Source organism: Amblyomma americanum, chromosome 5 (assembly GCF_052857255.1).
Source record: "Amblyomma americanum isolate KBUSLIRL-KWMA chromosome 5, ASM5285725v1, whole genome shotgun sequence".
In the NCBI taxonomy this organism is placed as follows: domain Eukaryota; kingdom Metazoa; phylum Arthropoda; class Arachnida; order Ixodida; family Ixodidae; genus Amblyomma; species Amblyomma americanum.
The window spans coordinates 189,286,125-189,299,517 of NC_135501.1; the positions used below are offsets into that span (position 1 = coordinate 189,286,125).

General features: G+C 48.2%; 1 long non-coding RNA gene across 1 annotated transcript in view; it reads left to right on the forward strand.

Moving 5' to 3' along the window:
* Positions 1–13,393, forward strand: part of LOC144134480 (uncharacterized) — a 151,460-nt gene that overhangs the window by 35,631 nt on the left and 102,436 nt on the right. The window contains exon 3 of the long non-coding RNA XR_013315140.1: positions 4,436–4,495. This is a non-coding gene — a long non-coding RNA (uncharacterized LOC144134480). The remainder of the gene's footprint in view (positions 1–4,435; positions 4,496–13,393) is intronic.

Consider the following 13,393-nt stretch of genomic DNA (forward strand, 5'->3'; position numbering starts at 1 on the left):
GCTGTGCTACTGATCCGGAGTACCCGGGTTGGATCCCGACCGCGGCGGCTGCGTTTCGTTGGAGGCGAAACGCAAAGGCGCCCGTGTGCTGTGCGACGTCAGTGCACGTTAAAGATCCCCAGGTGGTCGAAATTATTCTGGAGCCCTCCACTGCGGCACCTCTTTCTTCATTTCTTCTATCAGTCCCTCCTTTGTCCCTTCCCTTACGGCGCGGTTCGGGTGTCCGCCGATATGTGAGACAGATACTGCACCACTTCCTTTCCCCAACCACCAATTTTCAATTTTATTTTCAAGACAGTTAAAGGGCTACTCGGGACAAGTTGAAGCTGGCCTGTTCGATCGATTACTGCATTCTAACTAAAAAGACGGTAAACTCTAAGCAGGAATAAGCCTATATGTGAGTAATGTAGTAAGCTGTCCTCTAGCGCACTCCATTTATACAAGAGAGTGTGCTAGAGCACAGCTCACTCCCTTTTTTACTCCATTCCGTTTATAGTGTACTTTCATTTAAAGTGGAGCTGTTATAAGCTATGAAATTAAAGGCCAAAAAACTGAAATACAGATGTCGCCACCACCTGCCCATTTCACAAGCTAACTGCGGTGCTTCGACACATTATTTTTTTGCTCACGAATCCCAAAGTCTAGGCTACAACGCCATTCACTTCAATACGGCGATCACGGAGTCCTTTTCGGTGTAGACGTCAAGATTTTTTATCGACTGACGGGAAAAAATATTTAAATGCAATTTTCTCTGCAATAAATGCGTCCTTTTTTGCTGCCGGATAAACATCAGTGCACCCGGAAAGAGCCGTGTATAGAATCGATTAGATCGTGTATAGATCACTATCCTTTTAACGACAGCCGCCGCGGTGGCTCTGTGATTATGGCGCTTGGCTGCTTACCCGAAAGACGCGGGCTCGATCCCGGCCGCGGCGGTTGAATTTCGATGGAGGCAGAAATTCTAGAGGCCCGTGTACTGTGCGATGTCAGTGCACGTTAAAGAACCCCAGGTGGTCGAAATTTCCGGAGCCCTTCACTGCGGCATCTCTCATAGCCTGAGTCGCTTTGGGACGTTAAACCCCCATAAACCATAAACCATTCTAGGCCGGCCTGCACAACACTCCCGTCGGTCACCTAGGTGCTCGCAGGAGTTATAGAGTACGGCGTACTACGACGACACCGTTCTGCGACGCCGTTCTTTCCACACGGGGAGTCCCCAGCAGCAGCAGCAGCAGCAGCTATCACCCTAATGTGGCGCCGCGTCGCGGCCACCTAAGGCGTCACGCTTGGCCTGTCCGGAGAGCATGAATGGCTTTGTGGGTGTCCGCCATAAACCGTGCCCCCCCCCCCCCCCTCCCCACGACCACCTTCTGCCGCGCGTCGCCCGAGGGCGCGTCGTTAATGCCGAAACCCGGCCGCCGCGAATGACAAATCGCGTCAGGTGAGCGGCCAAGCGGAACGCTGCTGCACCCGCCCCAGGGGCGAGTGACGAGCAGAAAAAAAAAGAAAAGGAATGCAGAACAGCTCTGCCTGAAAAAAAAAAGGTGTCATGGTGGTGCAGCGGACTGCAATGATTGAACGAGGGTCTCAATCAGATTAGTGTTTGATTAGATTATATTAGATTAGATTAGGTGTGTATCGGCGTGCTGACCAGATGCGTGCTACGCCGAAGAGAAGGGAACGCGGCAGAGAGAGAAAGCGGCATAGAAAGGGGGCGACCTGTACATATTTATTATTGTGTAATTAGTTTTTGCGCATGCTACCTCTCCCCCTTATCCTCTCTTCCTGTCTCCTCACCTTTTTCATTTCATTTCTCCGTTCTGCCTGCTATCCTTTGTTTCCGCTGCCCCAGCTCAGGTGCTTCAGTATCTATGGCAGATGCCGGGGCTAGCAAAAGCTTTTCCTCCCTTTTAAGAGCATTAGCTCTTATTCATCACGTTTCTCGATTGCTTGGGGTCTGCTACCACCTCCCTTCGGCGTAAAATGTTCCAAGTCCGAGGAATTCAAGATGGCGGCCCCCATAGTAAATTGATATAGCAACCCAACAAGGTGATTGATTGGTGACGTCGCTGATATATCTAAATGGTGATTGATTGGTGATGCCACTGATATATCTAAATGATGATTGATTGGTGGCGTCACTTATAAAGCCAAGATGTCGGCCAATAATGGCAATTAATTGATGACATCATTCATTAATCCAAGATGGCGGCAGCTAACGCTCGTTACTTCAACGTCTTCCAGACGGTGGCGACATTTTTTTATTATTATTTTCATAAACCACTTGCTACTACTAGGTAGCGACCTCTTGAAGATTTTCTCTGAGCTAAACGGCGTCGTAGCGTCAGTATAGAGTGTTGTATAGCGCAACACGTTCACCGTCTGGCCTCGACCTTGCTTCACCTTTCGAGATCTCAAGTCTCCACCTCCATCTCTATACGCCTTCAACTACAGGCGTGTTACGTGTTTTAGACATATTAGCACATCGCTTAGTTTCCATACAATACTCCTCGTATTGTATGCAGTACTGCGCATGTCGAGCCACTGGATGAACTTATTCACAGACTCTAGCCCTTCGCTCCCTCGATCTCGGCGCATACGACTCTAGGCATTGCATAATACGCACCCCCATTCAGACAAGCACCGTTGTCGAACTCACTTACGAGACAAAAGTTACCGTAATATGTAAGCCAACGGTTGAGGCGGGAGGATTTTTTAACCATTGCTGCGATTAAAGGAAGCATGCCACGGTGTATGCAGTATATGCGTGCAAAGGACTGCACTGCCGCTCCATTTGTGCGGGCACTGGATAGAACCAGCAGACTGCTGCAGGGATGCTCCCTCTAGCGGAGGCAGGCGCATACTTGGTTGCGCTCATAAGCGGGCCCGCGGTGTCGTCGTTGACGAGCGTCCTATCGGCGTCCGCCATCTCTCAATGTGCGTTGCGTGCGCGTCTCCGGGCCTGACGGATGGCGCCAGCCATTCTGCCCTATCTTCCATTTATCACACACAAAAACAGCTAAGTGCGCAAAAGCTGCCCATTCGTGCGAACCACCGGAGAGTTAACGCGGGAAGTGGTAACGAGTAATTGTTCCTTCTCTATTGCCACGCGTCCATTTTTTTTTCTTCTGCAAAGCTTATAATTGTGTAGTTTTTAAAACATGCATCTAGTCTTTGTCAGAAACATGCAACCCAAGGGGTTTGTTTCCAAGCCTTGTAGCGGGGTTCTTAAACGCATTCGACAGACCTACGCTTGGGAGGCTTGAGGACTTAAGTTCCTCCCGCCTTCGTGAGATTAGGGTCCTTGAGTATGCAAGGAGGTGCCGCACTACAGGGCTCAGAAGCACACCCCTTGGGCTGTATACTTTTGACAAAGACTGTACACATTTAACTGCTGCCTGGACGCATTTTTGTTGTCCGCGTTTTCTTTTGTACGCCGCGTTTGTCCGCATTCTTTTGTATGTGCCTGTGTGCACACCGGTACAAATAAGTCTAATTCGACCAGAATCATTGATTAAATGGAATTCAACAAATAGTCAGTTATAATTGATATCGATAGTTCTAGCATAGCTTCTCTGCATACCGCTGTCGTATGCCACTATAGCCAAAGACTAAGAGTGCCTGTGTAGATGGTTCTGCGCAGGGAGTCGTGCGCAGAAAAACTCTTGTAATGAGGGAGCAATTACTAATTGCTAATTAATTGGCTTGCGCTGGCGGTACACGGTAAAAACTATGCTCACTCTCTCGAATAAATGTCATAGCTCAAGCAGTTAGCACAGATAGCGCCTGTAAAGGAATACCTGCCTCAGGCTTCCTCCAGCGTAGCACGCAATGTACTGCAGCGCTTTTACACGAGTTTTGCTTTTCATCGGATATCATCCACAGGACGTCTCTCATAGCCTGAGTCGCTTTGGGACGTTAAACCCCCATAAACCATAAACCATTATCATACACAGCGCGTTTCTGAACTTCGTGCCAATTCTTCAGAGGTCAATCGATCCCCAGTGCCGCCGGGTACTAACCGGTGATACAATGGGTTCAAGCTTTCCCCTGCCTGGTGCTCGGCTTCTTTAGGGTGAAATGCTTGGGAAATAATGGGTCGTTGACCCCACCTTGAGTAGAAGCAACAACCTCGTTCCTTTGGCCATAGATACCCTTGCGCCGTAAAAATTCATCCTCATCATCATCCTTTGAAGTCGAGGTGCCCAGTCTTGCAGGCTATTTTTTGGTTTATCTCCCATATACGCCGCACTCTTGGTTTCTGGAGAGGCGGAACCTCTCCGGCTTGTGAGCATGGTGTCTATATATACGTACACCGCGGTATTCCCCACTGATGGCCACCATGGTCGAATTATGAAAGAGGGTGGAGGTTGCATGTAAACGCGAGACGCGCAGGCACCTGCGCGCACTGATATCGCTGTGTACTGCGTTACAGAATCAGGTGCGGCCAAGATTGCCCGTGGCCAGCAGACTTCCACCAAGGCGTTCCCTCAAGGTACGATTCCTTCCGGACTGAGAAACCCGCTAGGCCAATTACATTCCTTTCGCGCTCCGCGATTCCTGTATGGCTCCCTGATTCTGTGTCCGCGACGCGAAGCGAATGCTTTTGGTCTTAATTCCCTGCCATTCATTTCCCTGCGCGTGCACCTCGAGTGTTTTGTCGGTAAACGGTCCCTGCTGGAGTAAAATATTGCCGGTAATCGTACGCTGACGTAGCTGAAAAAAGTGGTTATTACACAGGGCGCGTCGTGGGGTGCGTAGCTGCAGGGCTATTGTGTCTGTTGCGTACACTTGGCATCACGAGGAAATTTGTTTGTAGCGTGCGTGAATTGGGATATATGCGCTTCACTTGCTTCTGCGCACACTTGAAGAAAGAACCCTTCACTTCACTGAAAGTTGCGGCTGCTGCTTTTTTACGCGACGACATTAAAATCCACAATGGGAAAAAAATTTGACGTCGGTCGTAATATTCGCCCATTGGCGGGACAGAAGTGACGTCACCGGATCGGACAATTCTCATTGGCTGGAGGGAAGTGATGTCAACAGAGCGGATAATTCCTATTGGCTGGAGGAAAAGTGCGTCAGCAGCCCGGATGTGACGTCACTTCCGGCTTCTTATACTATCGCATTGCCAACACATTAAGTAATTAGGTGTCCCTTATAAATTTTAGTATGACTTGTTTTTTTTTTGTAGGTACCTGCTCTCCTTCGCATTCCTCCTCTTTTCACACTCTTCGTTCGTTTTCGATGACGAGTCGCTGCGTCTCTCTTTTCCTCATAACCTCTTTCTGTCATGTCGTTGATTTACATATTTACATATTCGGATACCTTTCCTGCGCCGTCTTTTGCAAGGAAATAAAGCGAAATCTTATTGAAATTATCTGCCTCGTGGAAACAGTGTGTACATACCCTACTCACGGTAGATCAGGTGTGAGAAGTGATGTCCTTCGCACGCTTGTGAGGAGCAAGTAGCCAGTCTTTCATAACGCAGGTATCGCGGCAAAGCCACAACGAGAAATCTTCAAAACATTTTGCATTCATACGAGGGGTGATTACTCTCTTAGCGCTGCATGCTTCTGTGTGCGTGTGTGTGTGTGGGTGGGGGGGGGGGGGGGGTGTTGTATGCTATCTGGAATAATTTTATAGAGGCGTGCTACTGCGATAAACATCATTACGGGTTCCATTAGTAGGCGCTTTCTCGTCTGATGCTTCCATGGTTTAAAATTTTCCTTGTTATTGATGTACTTTCGATAACTCACTTTAAGTTCAATGTGTGCCTTTTCCATATCATATATCGCTCTAAACACGAATACGCCTATATAGGCCTAAAAATGGAGTAAGCATTCCTCTAGTGCACTCCCTAAAAGAGCGTGTGCTAGAGGAGAGCTTACTTCCTTTTGTAGCGATAGCTACATTACGGTAGCATTTCGAGCCTTCAGCGTGGCGGCGCTGTCACGGGGTTGGTCACGTGGTGCGGAGCATCTGTCGGCGGCGTGGCGCCGTGGCTGATCACGTGGTTCGTCACGTGGTTGGTCACGTGACCAAGTTCCACTCGGCCAGCTGTAGCGATCGCGTCACTCCAGGTTTAACCAAAGCTAAACCACCGCTATTTTTTTTTATTCCTTTCGTGTTTAAAGTGCGCTCTTCTCGTCTATTTATACCGGCGGAAAACGCCTCCGATTTGACGACGCCTAATTGGCCGTGTGAATTCACGAAGTGTGAAATCTCACTTCTTGACCGCCTCGCTTTGTATTCCGTGGTTTCGTTTTCCTTTGTCCTCTTCTCGAAGGAGAGAGAGGCGAAATAGCGAGGACACGTGGAAAGAAGAGACCAGACGAGAAGCAGCCGAGCTCCTCTTCTACCCGGTGTTTATTACACAAGGAACTTCGCTCTTAATATACAGCTCACGACCCGCACCAGGCACATGACGTCGCATCACGCGTCATCGTACAGACAGCGCTTCTCGGCAAAGCAGAGTGGTCTGAGACACGTAGGTGCACTTGCTCTGTTTAGTTATTTATTTGTTTCACTGATTTACCGTGCCCTGAAGTCAAAATGTACCATAAATGGGAGGGGCTGAATTAAATAATTACAGGTATTTTTTTTAATTGAAAATGCACTATGGTAGAGGTCAGAATCACGAATCCAACACAATTGAATACATAAATAATAACTGATTTAAATATAACATAACAATAGAAAATAAACAGCAGAATAAGCGTAAAATCAGCATTAAACAAAAAAATGAAGCAAAATGAATGCGGCTGTGTGAAGGTTTCAGGTATACGCTGGAAATACGGTGCGAAAATGGTGGCTGCTAAAGTAATCATGACAAAAAAAAAAGATACGGTGGACTTCAGCAGGAACAAAAAATGGATAGGCGATCATACGAGGTGATGCGATAAATCTGTGTTAGCTGCATTGCCTGTACATGGCGCTACTGCAATGGTCGCATTTCCGTTGTGGTTTTGATTGAATTTCGCCGCCGCCTTTACGTTCCAGTGCTACGTAGGCTTCTAGTGCGCGTCTAGAGCGTGGTATGTATTGAGTGGATGGGTGCTGGGTAGGGCCGTCTGGAAGGTGGAGTTATCTTGGTTGATGGATTCACATGGGACACATATAGGATTCATATGGGGTGCATTAGGATTCATATGGGGGACATATAGATTTCATATAGGATTAATATGGGACACAGAAATTACGTGGGAGCCATATAGGATTCATATGGTACACATATGGCTTCATATGTGTGTGGTGGAGTTATTTGGTTGATGGATTCATATGGTACACTAATAGGATTCATATGGGATACATTAGGATTCATTTGGGGGAAATATAGAAGTCATATAGGATCCATATGGGACACAGAATTTATGTGGGAGGCGTATAGTATTCATATGGGACACATATGGCTTCATATGTGTGTGGTGGAGTTATTTTGGTTGATGGATTCACATGAGACACATATAGGATTCATATGGAATACATAATTTATGTGGGAGGCATATAGGATTCATATGGGACACAGATGACTTCATGTATGCCTGGAGGAGTTATTTTGGTTGATGTATTCACATGAGACATATAGGATTCATGTGGGAGACATTTGGATTGATATGGGGACATATAAAATTCATGTGGGACACAGAATTTATGTGGGAGGCATATAGGATTCATATGGGACACATATGGCTTCATATGTGTGTGGTGGAGTTATTTTGGTTGATGGATTCACATGGGACGCATATAGGATTCATATGGGGGACATATAGAATTCATATAGGATTCATATGGGACACAGAATTTATGTGGGAGGCATATAGGATTCATATGGGACACACATGGCTTCATATGTGCGTCAAATAAAATCCTGTAGTTTTTTTTTTCGTTAGGTGGTTGGCGGCTTCTGGACGATGAAATAGGGTGGAGGGCAAGGCTAGGTGTGTAGTGGGTATAGGCCTTCTGGAGAGGGGTGGTGGTTGTAGGTTTGTAAGGGGTTGCGATTGGTGTAGAGCAAAGGTAGGCGGGCAGCCGGCGGAGGCCTTCTGTAGGGTAGCTGCATCACAATTTTGAGCAAAATTTGGCAGCAATGCTAACGCGTTCGAAAGTGAATACCACTTCGTCAGCGTAGTTGCTATAGTGTCTGGCTTCTGTAGTGTGCAGAGCACGACAATAATCCCTGCATTCTTCGTTTTTCTTTTGCAGTTAGAAGGTACGTCTGTGTTAAATCAGTGGCGGAGGTATAGAGTCCACACTCCAATCGATCTGAAGCGACCAGGGTCGTGCACTATCATAACACACCAGTGCTGGACCGCGCTCTTCAGAGCCCCACTATACGTGCGTCGCAGCCGCGGATCGAAATGACGTGGTAGACGATGTGAAGCACCACCTCCAGGCCAGTCTACGAACTGCATGTTCACCTTGAGTGGTGCCGATCCTGTACGATCTGCATGAGGAACACTTCGGGGTGTTTTGTGGCCATGTTAGTGCAACGCACATTTTGATCCGAACCAGAAAATCTTCCTTTTCTCGGTTCCGAAATGAGACCGAAAGCATGAAATGGGGCTTACGGTCACAAAACCGGTTTTAGTACGATATTGAACGTTTTATGTCATCTTAGTCTATCCATGTGCGTCGCTCTTCATTCATGAAATTTTTCCATGCCGGCCCTTATGCACAGGCCTCAAGCTGTACCGAGATTTTGCTGCAATCGTTGCATTTTATCAACTGCACACTGCATACTTTACCAATCAGAACGCATTGGTGACTACATTGTAGAACACACAGAAAAACAAATTAGACACACGCACGCACACACGTGTAGGTGCAAAGCACACATGCGCGCACAACATCGTTTGCTTTACTTCCACTGAACTGGTGCCGTGCACCTGTCGAGTACGTAGCTGTCCATGGAGCGTTGTCGCTGCTCTGTGCCATAACAAGCTGCGTTGACTGACAAGGAACATGGAGTTAGCGCCCTGCCTAATGCTCGCGCTTACATCACATTCATTTCGCAGTGACTATCGCAGGGGCAAGTTGTTGTTGCGACTGCAGGAAGAATGAAGAGCAATGTGCACGGGCCTGCCCACTGGCTCAGGCTGAACCACGACCGCTACCACGTGCAGACAGAAGGAGAGTTAAAAGACACGTGAGAGGAAAGGTTGAAAGAAGGGACGCGCGTCGCAACAGCCGCGTCATCTGAATAAATAATAATAATAATTGGTTTTTGGGGAAAGGAAATGGCGCAGTATCTGTCTCATGTATCGTTGGACACCTGAACCGCGCCGTAAGGGATAGGTTAAATGAGCGAGTGAAAGAAGAAAGGAAGAATAGGTGCCGTAGTGGAGGGCTCCGGAATACTTTCGACCACCTGGGGATCTTCAACGTGCACTGACATCGCACAGCACACGGGCGCCTTAGCGTTTTGCCTCCGTAAAAACGCAGCCGCCGCGGTCGGGTTCGAACCCGGGAACTCCGGATCAGTAGTCGAGCGCCCTAACCACTGAGCCACCGCGGCGGGTTCATCTGAAGCGACGACGGCGGTTTCGCGACAGATAACCCCGCTGACCAGGAGCCCTCGCACGAGAGCCCCGTAACTTTTTTTCTTTTTTTTATATTCCAAGCGCAACACTGCACCACACAGAACAGCGAGTGCCCGCGGTGAGGCGGTGCGTTAGAATGGTTGCGCGTGTCGCCCATAAACGCCAGCCTGTGCGGGCGGATCGTCGTATAGCTGCGCAGCATACATGCACAACCCTTTCCTTTCCTCGGCGGTTCGTCCCCGTGCGCCGCCTCGCGTAGTCGTTGCGCGCTCCGCCATTCGAGCAGAGCGTCGGGCGTGTCCGTGTAGTACGTCGCCGATAAGCGGATCGCTCGACGGCGCAGCGCGCGCGGCGCTCGCCACGCCGCCGTCGACGCCGCTACCGCTGCTGCTGCTGCTGCTCCCGTAGCAGAGACCACAACGCCCTCAGCGGCAGCAATACTCGGCTGCTCTCACGGAGCTGCAGCCTATACAATAATAATAATAATAATTGGTTTTTGGGGAAAGGAAATGGGGCAGTATCTGTCTCATATATCGTTGGACACCTGAACCGCGCCGTAAGGGAAGGGATAAAGGAGGGAGCGAAAGAAGAAAGGAAGAATTAGGTGCCGTAGTGGAGGGCTCCGGAATAATTTCGACCACCTGGGGATATTTAACGTGCACTGACATCGCCTATACAGGCTATACAGCATGACAGCCTATACACGGGAAACTTGAATTTAGTAGCCAGCGCTCGATTCAAAGGGGACGACAGTAATATCCATCCTGCTATCCATCCATCTATGGGCTTAAATATGGGGAAAATCCAAAGCCCAAATGCATTCCACAGTTTACAGGCAGCGTCATCCGCCTAGAGTCTGTGTGACATAAGCGCCATTAGCAGATGCTTCGAATTAAGCAGAGGTGGTCGGAATTTCCGGAGCCCTTCGCTGCGGTGTCCCTCATAGCCTGATTCGCCTTGGGACGTTAAACCCCATAAACCATAAGCCAGATGCTAATGAAGTGCGAGTGGCTGTTAGCGCGACTGACAGCCCTGGTGCATAATTGTTTAACAGCTAATCATGTTACTGCACGCATTAAAAAGAATTGAGGTATTTTTTTTTATATTATTAACAAATTACGCATGCCTTCTTAAAACATTTTGTTTTCGCTGGTTTTATTGAAACTTACATTTCCCGTCATCTCTGAACGAGATGCGCCGAAAGGCAACTGTCTACGGAGAGGGCGAACCGGAGAGGAGAAAGTTTCGAATTAAAAGAAAAATTCATAAACCTCGCTTAAAGTGCACGTTTTCGCGATGTACAATTGACACGATACTTCCAACTTGCACGGCACACGTAAACTTGTCGCGAAGCTTCCACACACGCCCAAAAGTCCAAAATATGGTGGCATATGGCGATTCGCCAGCTTCCCTTAATATATGGGTGGCATGGCGTTTACGAAAAAGGGGGAGCGTATGGAAAGAAGCGTCTTTTCCGCCAGAAAATACCTGCGAACATTTTTCGCTTTGCCAAGTAAAATGCCCCATTGGCAGGCGTCACTTTCGTACGCATAATCCTTCCTGTTCGGGCTGCTGCCGTTCGGTATTTCCATTTCTGAACCATTCCAAAGCGAATTCCTCTTCGGTCATGAGCTGGCGTTTTACCAGAGATAAGAGAGGACTCATCTGTGGAAGCCTGCTTACGTGCAACGGTGTACTACGAAGGGACTTGGAAATAAGATTTCGTGTTTAAATTTCAGTGCGCCAGAAATAACTTAAGCTAAGCTACGCAATGCATATTGATTCAAAAGTTTGGGCCCACACAAAAGCCCGTGAGCCCGTAAAAAACACTGGAATCTTCGTAGAGGCGCTTACCCATGCATGCACTTTTGGTTGTTAAAAGGTACATCGAGGACAACGTCATCCTGTTTTTGTTATTACAGTCGAACCTCGTTATAACGAAACGGTTTATAATGAACTAATGGATATAACGAAGAAATGACAATTCCCCTTGGAAGCTCGCCAAACACGGGCTATACGAAGCTACGGCTATAACCAAGTAATCATCGAGCCCCTTCAATATTGGTGTAACAAAGTTCAGCTGTAGTAAAAATTGATTTTATGGTTCTTAAAGCCTATATTAATGTTTGTTCGGCGGAAAAAGATGCATTTATTGACGATAAAATTGAATTTAAACGTTTTCCCGCCGCTCGAGTAAACTGTCCTCTAGCGCGCTTCCTTTAAGGGTCAGGGTATGCTGCTCAAGTTCCGGGTCAGATTTCGGTCACTAAATATATATGCAATGCTTACTCTTGGCAACGGAGGTATATTCGAACTAAAAAAATCTAGTGACTTCATGCAGTTAGCAATGCTAGAAAGTTTTTAAATGCGGCACCAGAGGTCTTGAGGTTAGCAGATAAAGGATGTTGAAACATCGGTTAAAATATTCGCAACTTTTAGAACTTCGCATGTCTTGAAGAGGGAATTGGCTTCCGTTGCGAAAATTCAGTATTCTGTATTTTTTAGTGATGAAAATCTACCCCAGTACTTAGGCAGCATACCCTGCCCATTAAAGGGAGTGCGCTAGAGGAATGAGTGTAGTCTCTGAGATCCGTGCGGGAAAGCTGTGTCGACGCAACGCAGTTTAGTTGCGCAGTCGACCGGTGATGGCGACAAATCGCCGTTATGGGCAATCATCGTTATCAGTAACTTTATCTCCACACTGAAGGGCTAACACCCCTGCTTTAGACGTCAGCCAGGGATCTCGTAGGCGCTGGCAGCGTCTTCAGCCTCTTGGATGATCTTTGCTTAAGTCTCCTGGTTGGAGCTGAGTAGATGGGTCTCCCAATGGTCTTTAGACTTTATTTATAGTGGCCCAAGGGGTCCGAGGGCATTCCCGTGTTACACGGTCGAGCGTTGCACTAGCTTTGCATATTTTGCATTTTTCTGGAAATTGTTCCGGGTATACGACGCTTCACATAGCCGTATACTGGGGAATGCGTTTCTTTGTAGACGACGCCAGTTGACGGCTAATGTCGCATTCAGTTACACTCATTTTTCTGTTTACACTAGCGTATATTCTCCGCCACCTGCCGAGAATTTTTTCAGCGTTTGTGTCCACACGGCAGCCCTCCTAGTGCTTGCGGGAAGGTAAAATATAACAACACTCCTATAGACTCTGGTATTGTCTCGTTGCGGGCACGACAGACCCGGAGAAAGGCGGATGGATGTTTTTGCTTCACACCGCTTATTTGGCACCCCGATGCCCAGAGTGAATGGAACCAGGTGGGCGCGTACCTTTAGCATAGCCCGTGTACCGGCAACGCGTACCGCGCGCCGCCGCTACGCTTGCGCATGCGCAGCTATAGTCGGATACAACTCAAGAACCAAGCAGCAAATCCCCCTCCAAGGAGCCCTTCCAGCCAGTGGCGCCGATCGGGTCTCTTGCTCTCCCCCTTGACCGATCCCATTGAACCTGCTAGCTTGAAATCACAGGTGTTGGCAGATGAAAGGGGAATAACTACGGCTTAATCAGATTATTCGCGGCATCATGAAAATTGGACGACGCCATTGAATGGAGGGTCTCCTTTGAACGGGGCATCTGCCGCTTCCTTCTTGAGTTGTATCCGACTATAGTTGTTCCTGACGTGGCTAGTGTACCTGCAGATGGCTGACTGTACAGCGGACTAAAATGACTTTACAGCTGACAGTCACCTGGCGCCACCTGGCGGCCTCGGGGGGATCTTCGCATGCGTACTGACGGCGCGCGGTATGCGATAAGCGGTATATAGCGGGGGTGGTTCGCGCTATGCTAAATGTCTCTACTTACACGTGCACCTCGCAGTCGCTGGGATAGGAGCGGCCGAGACGGT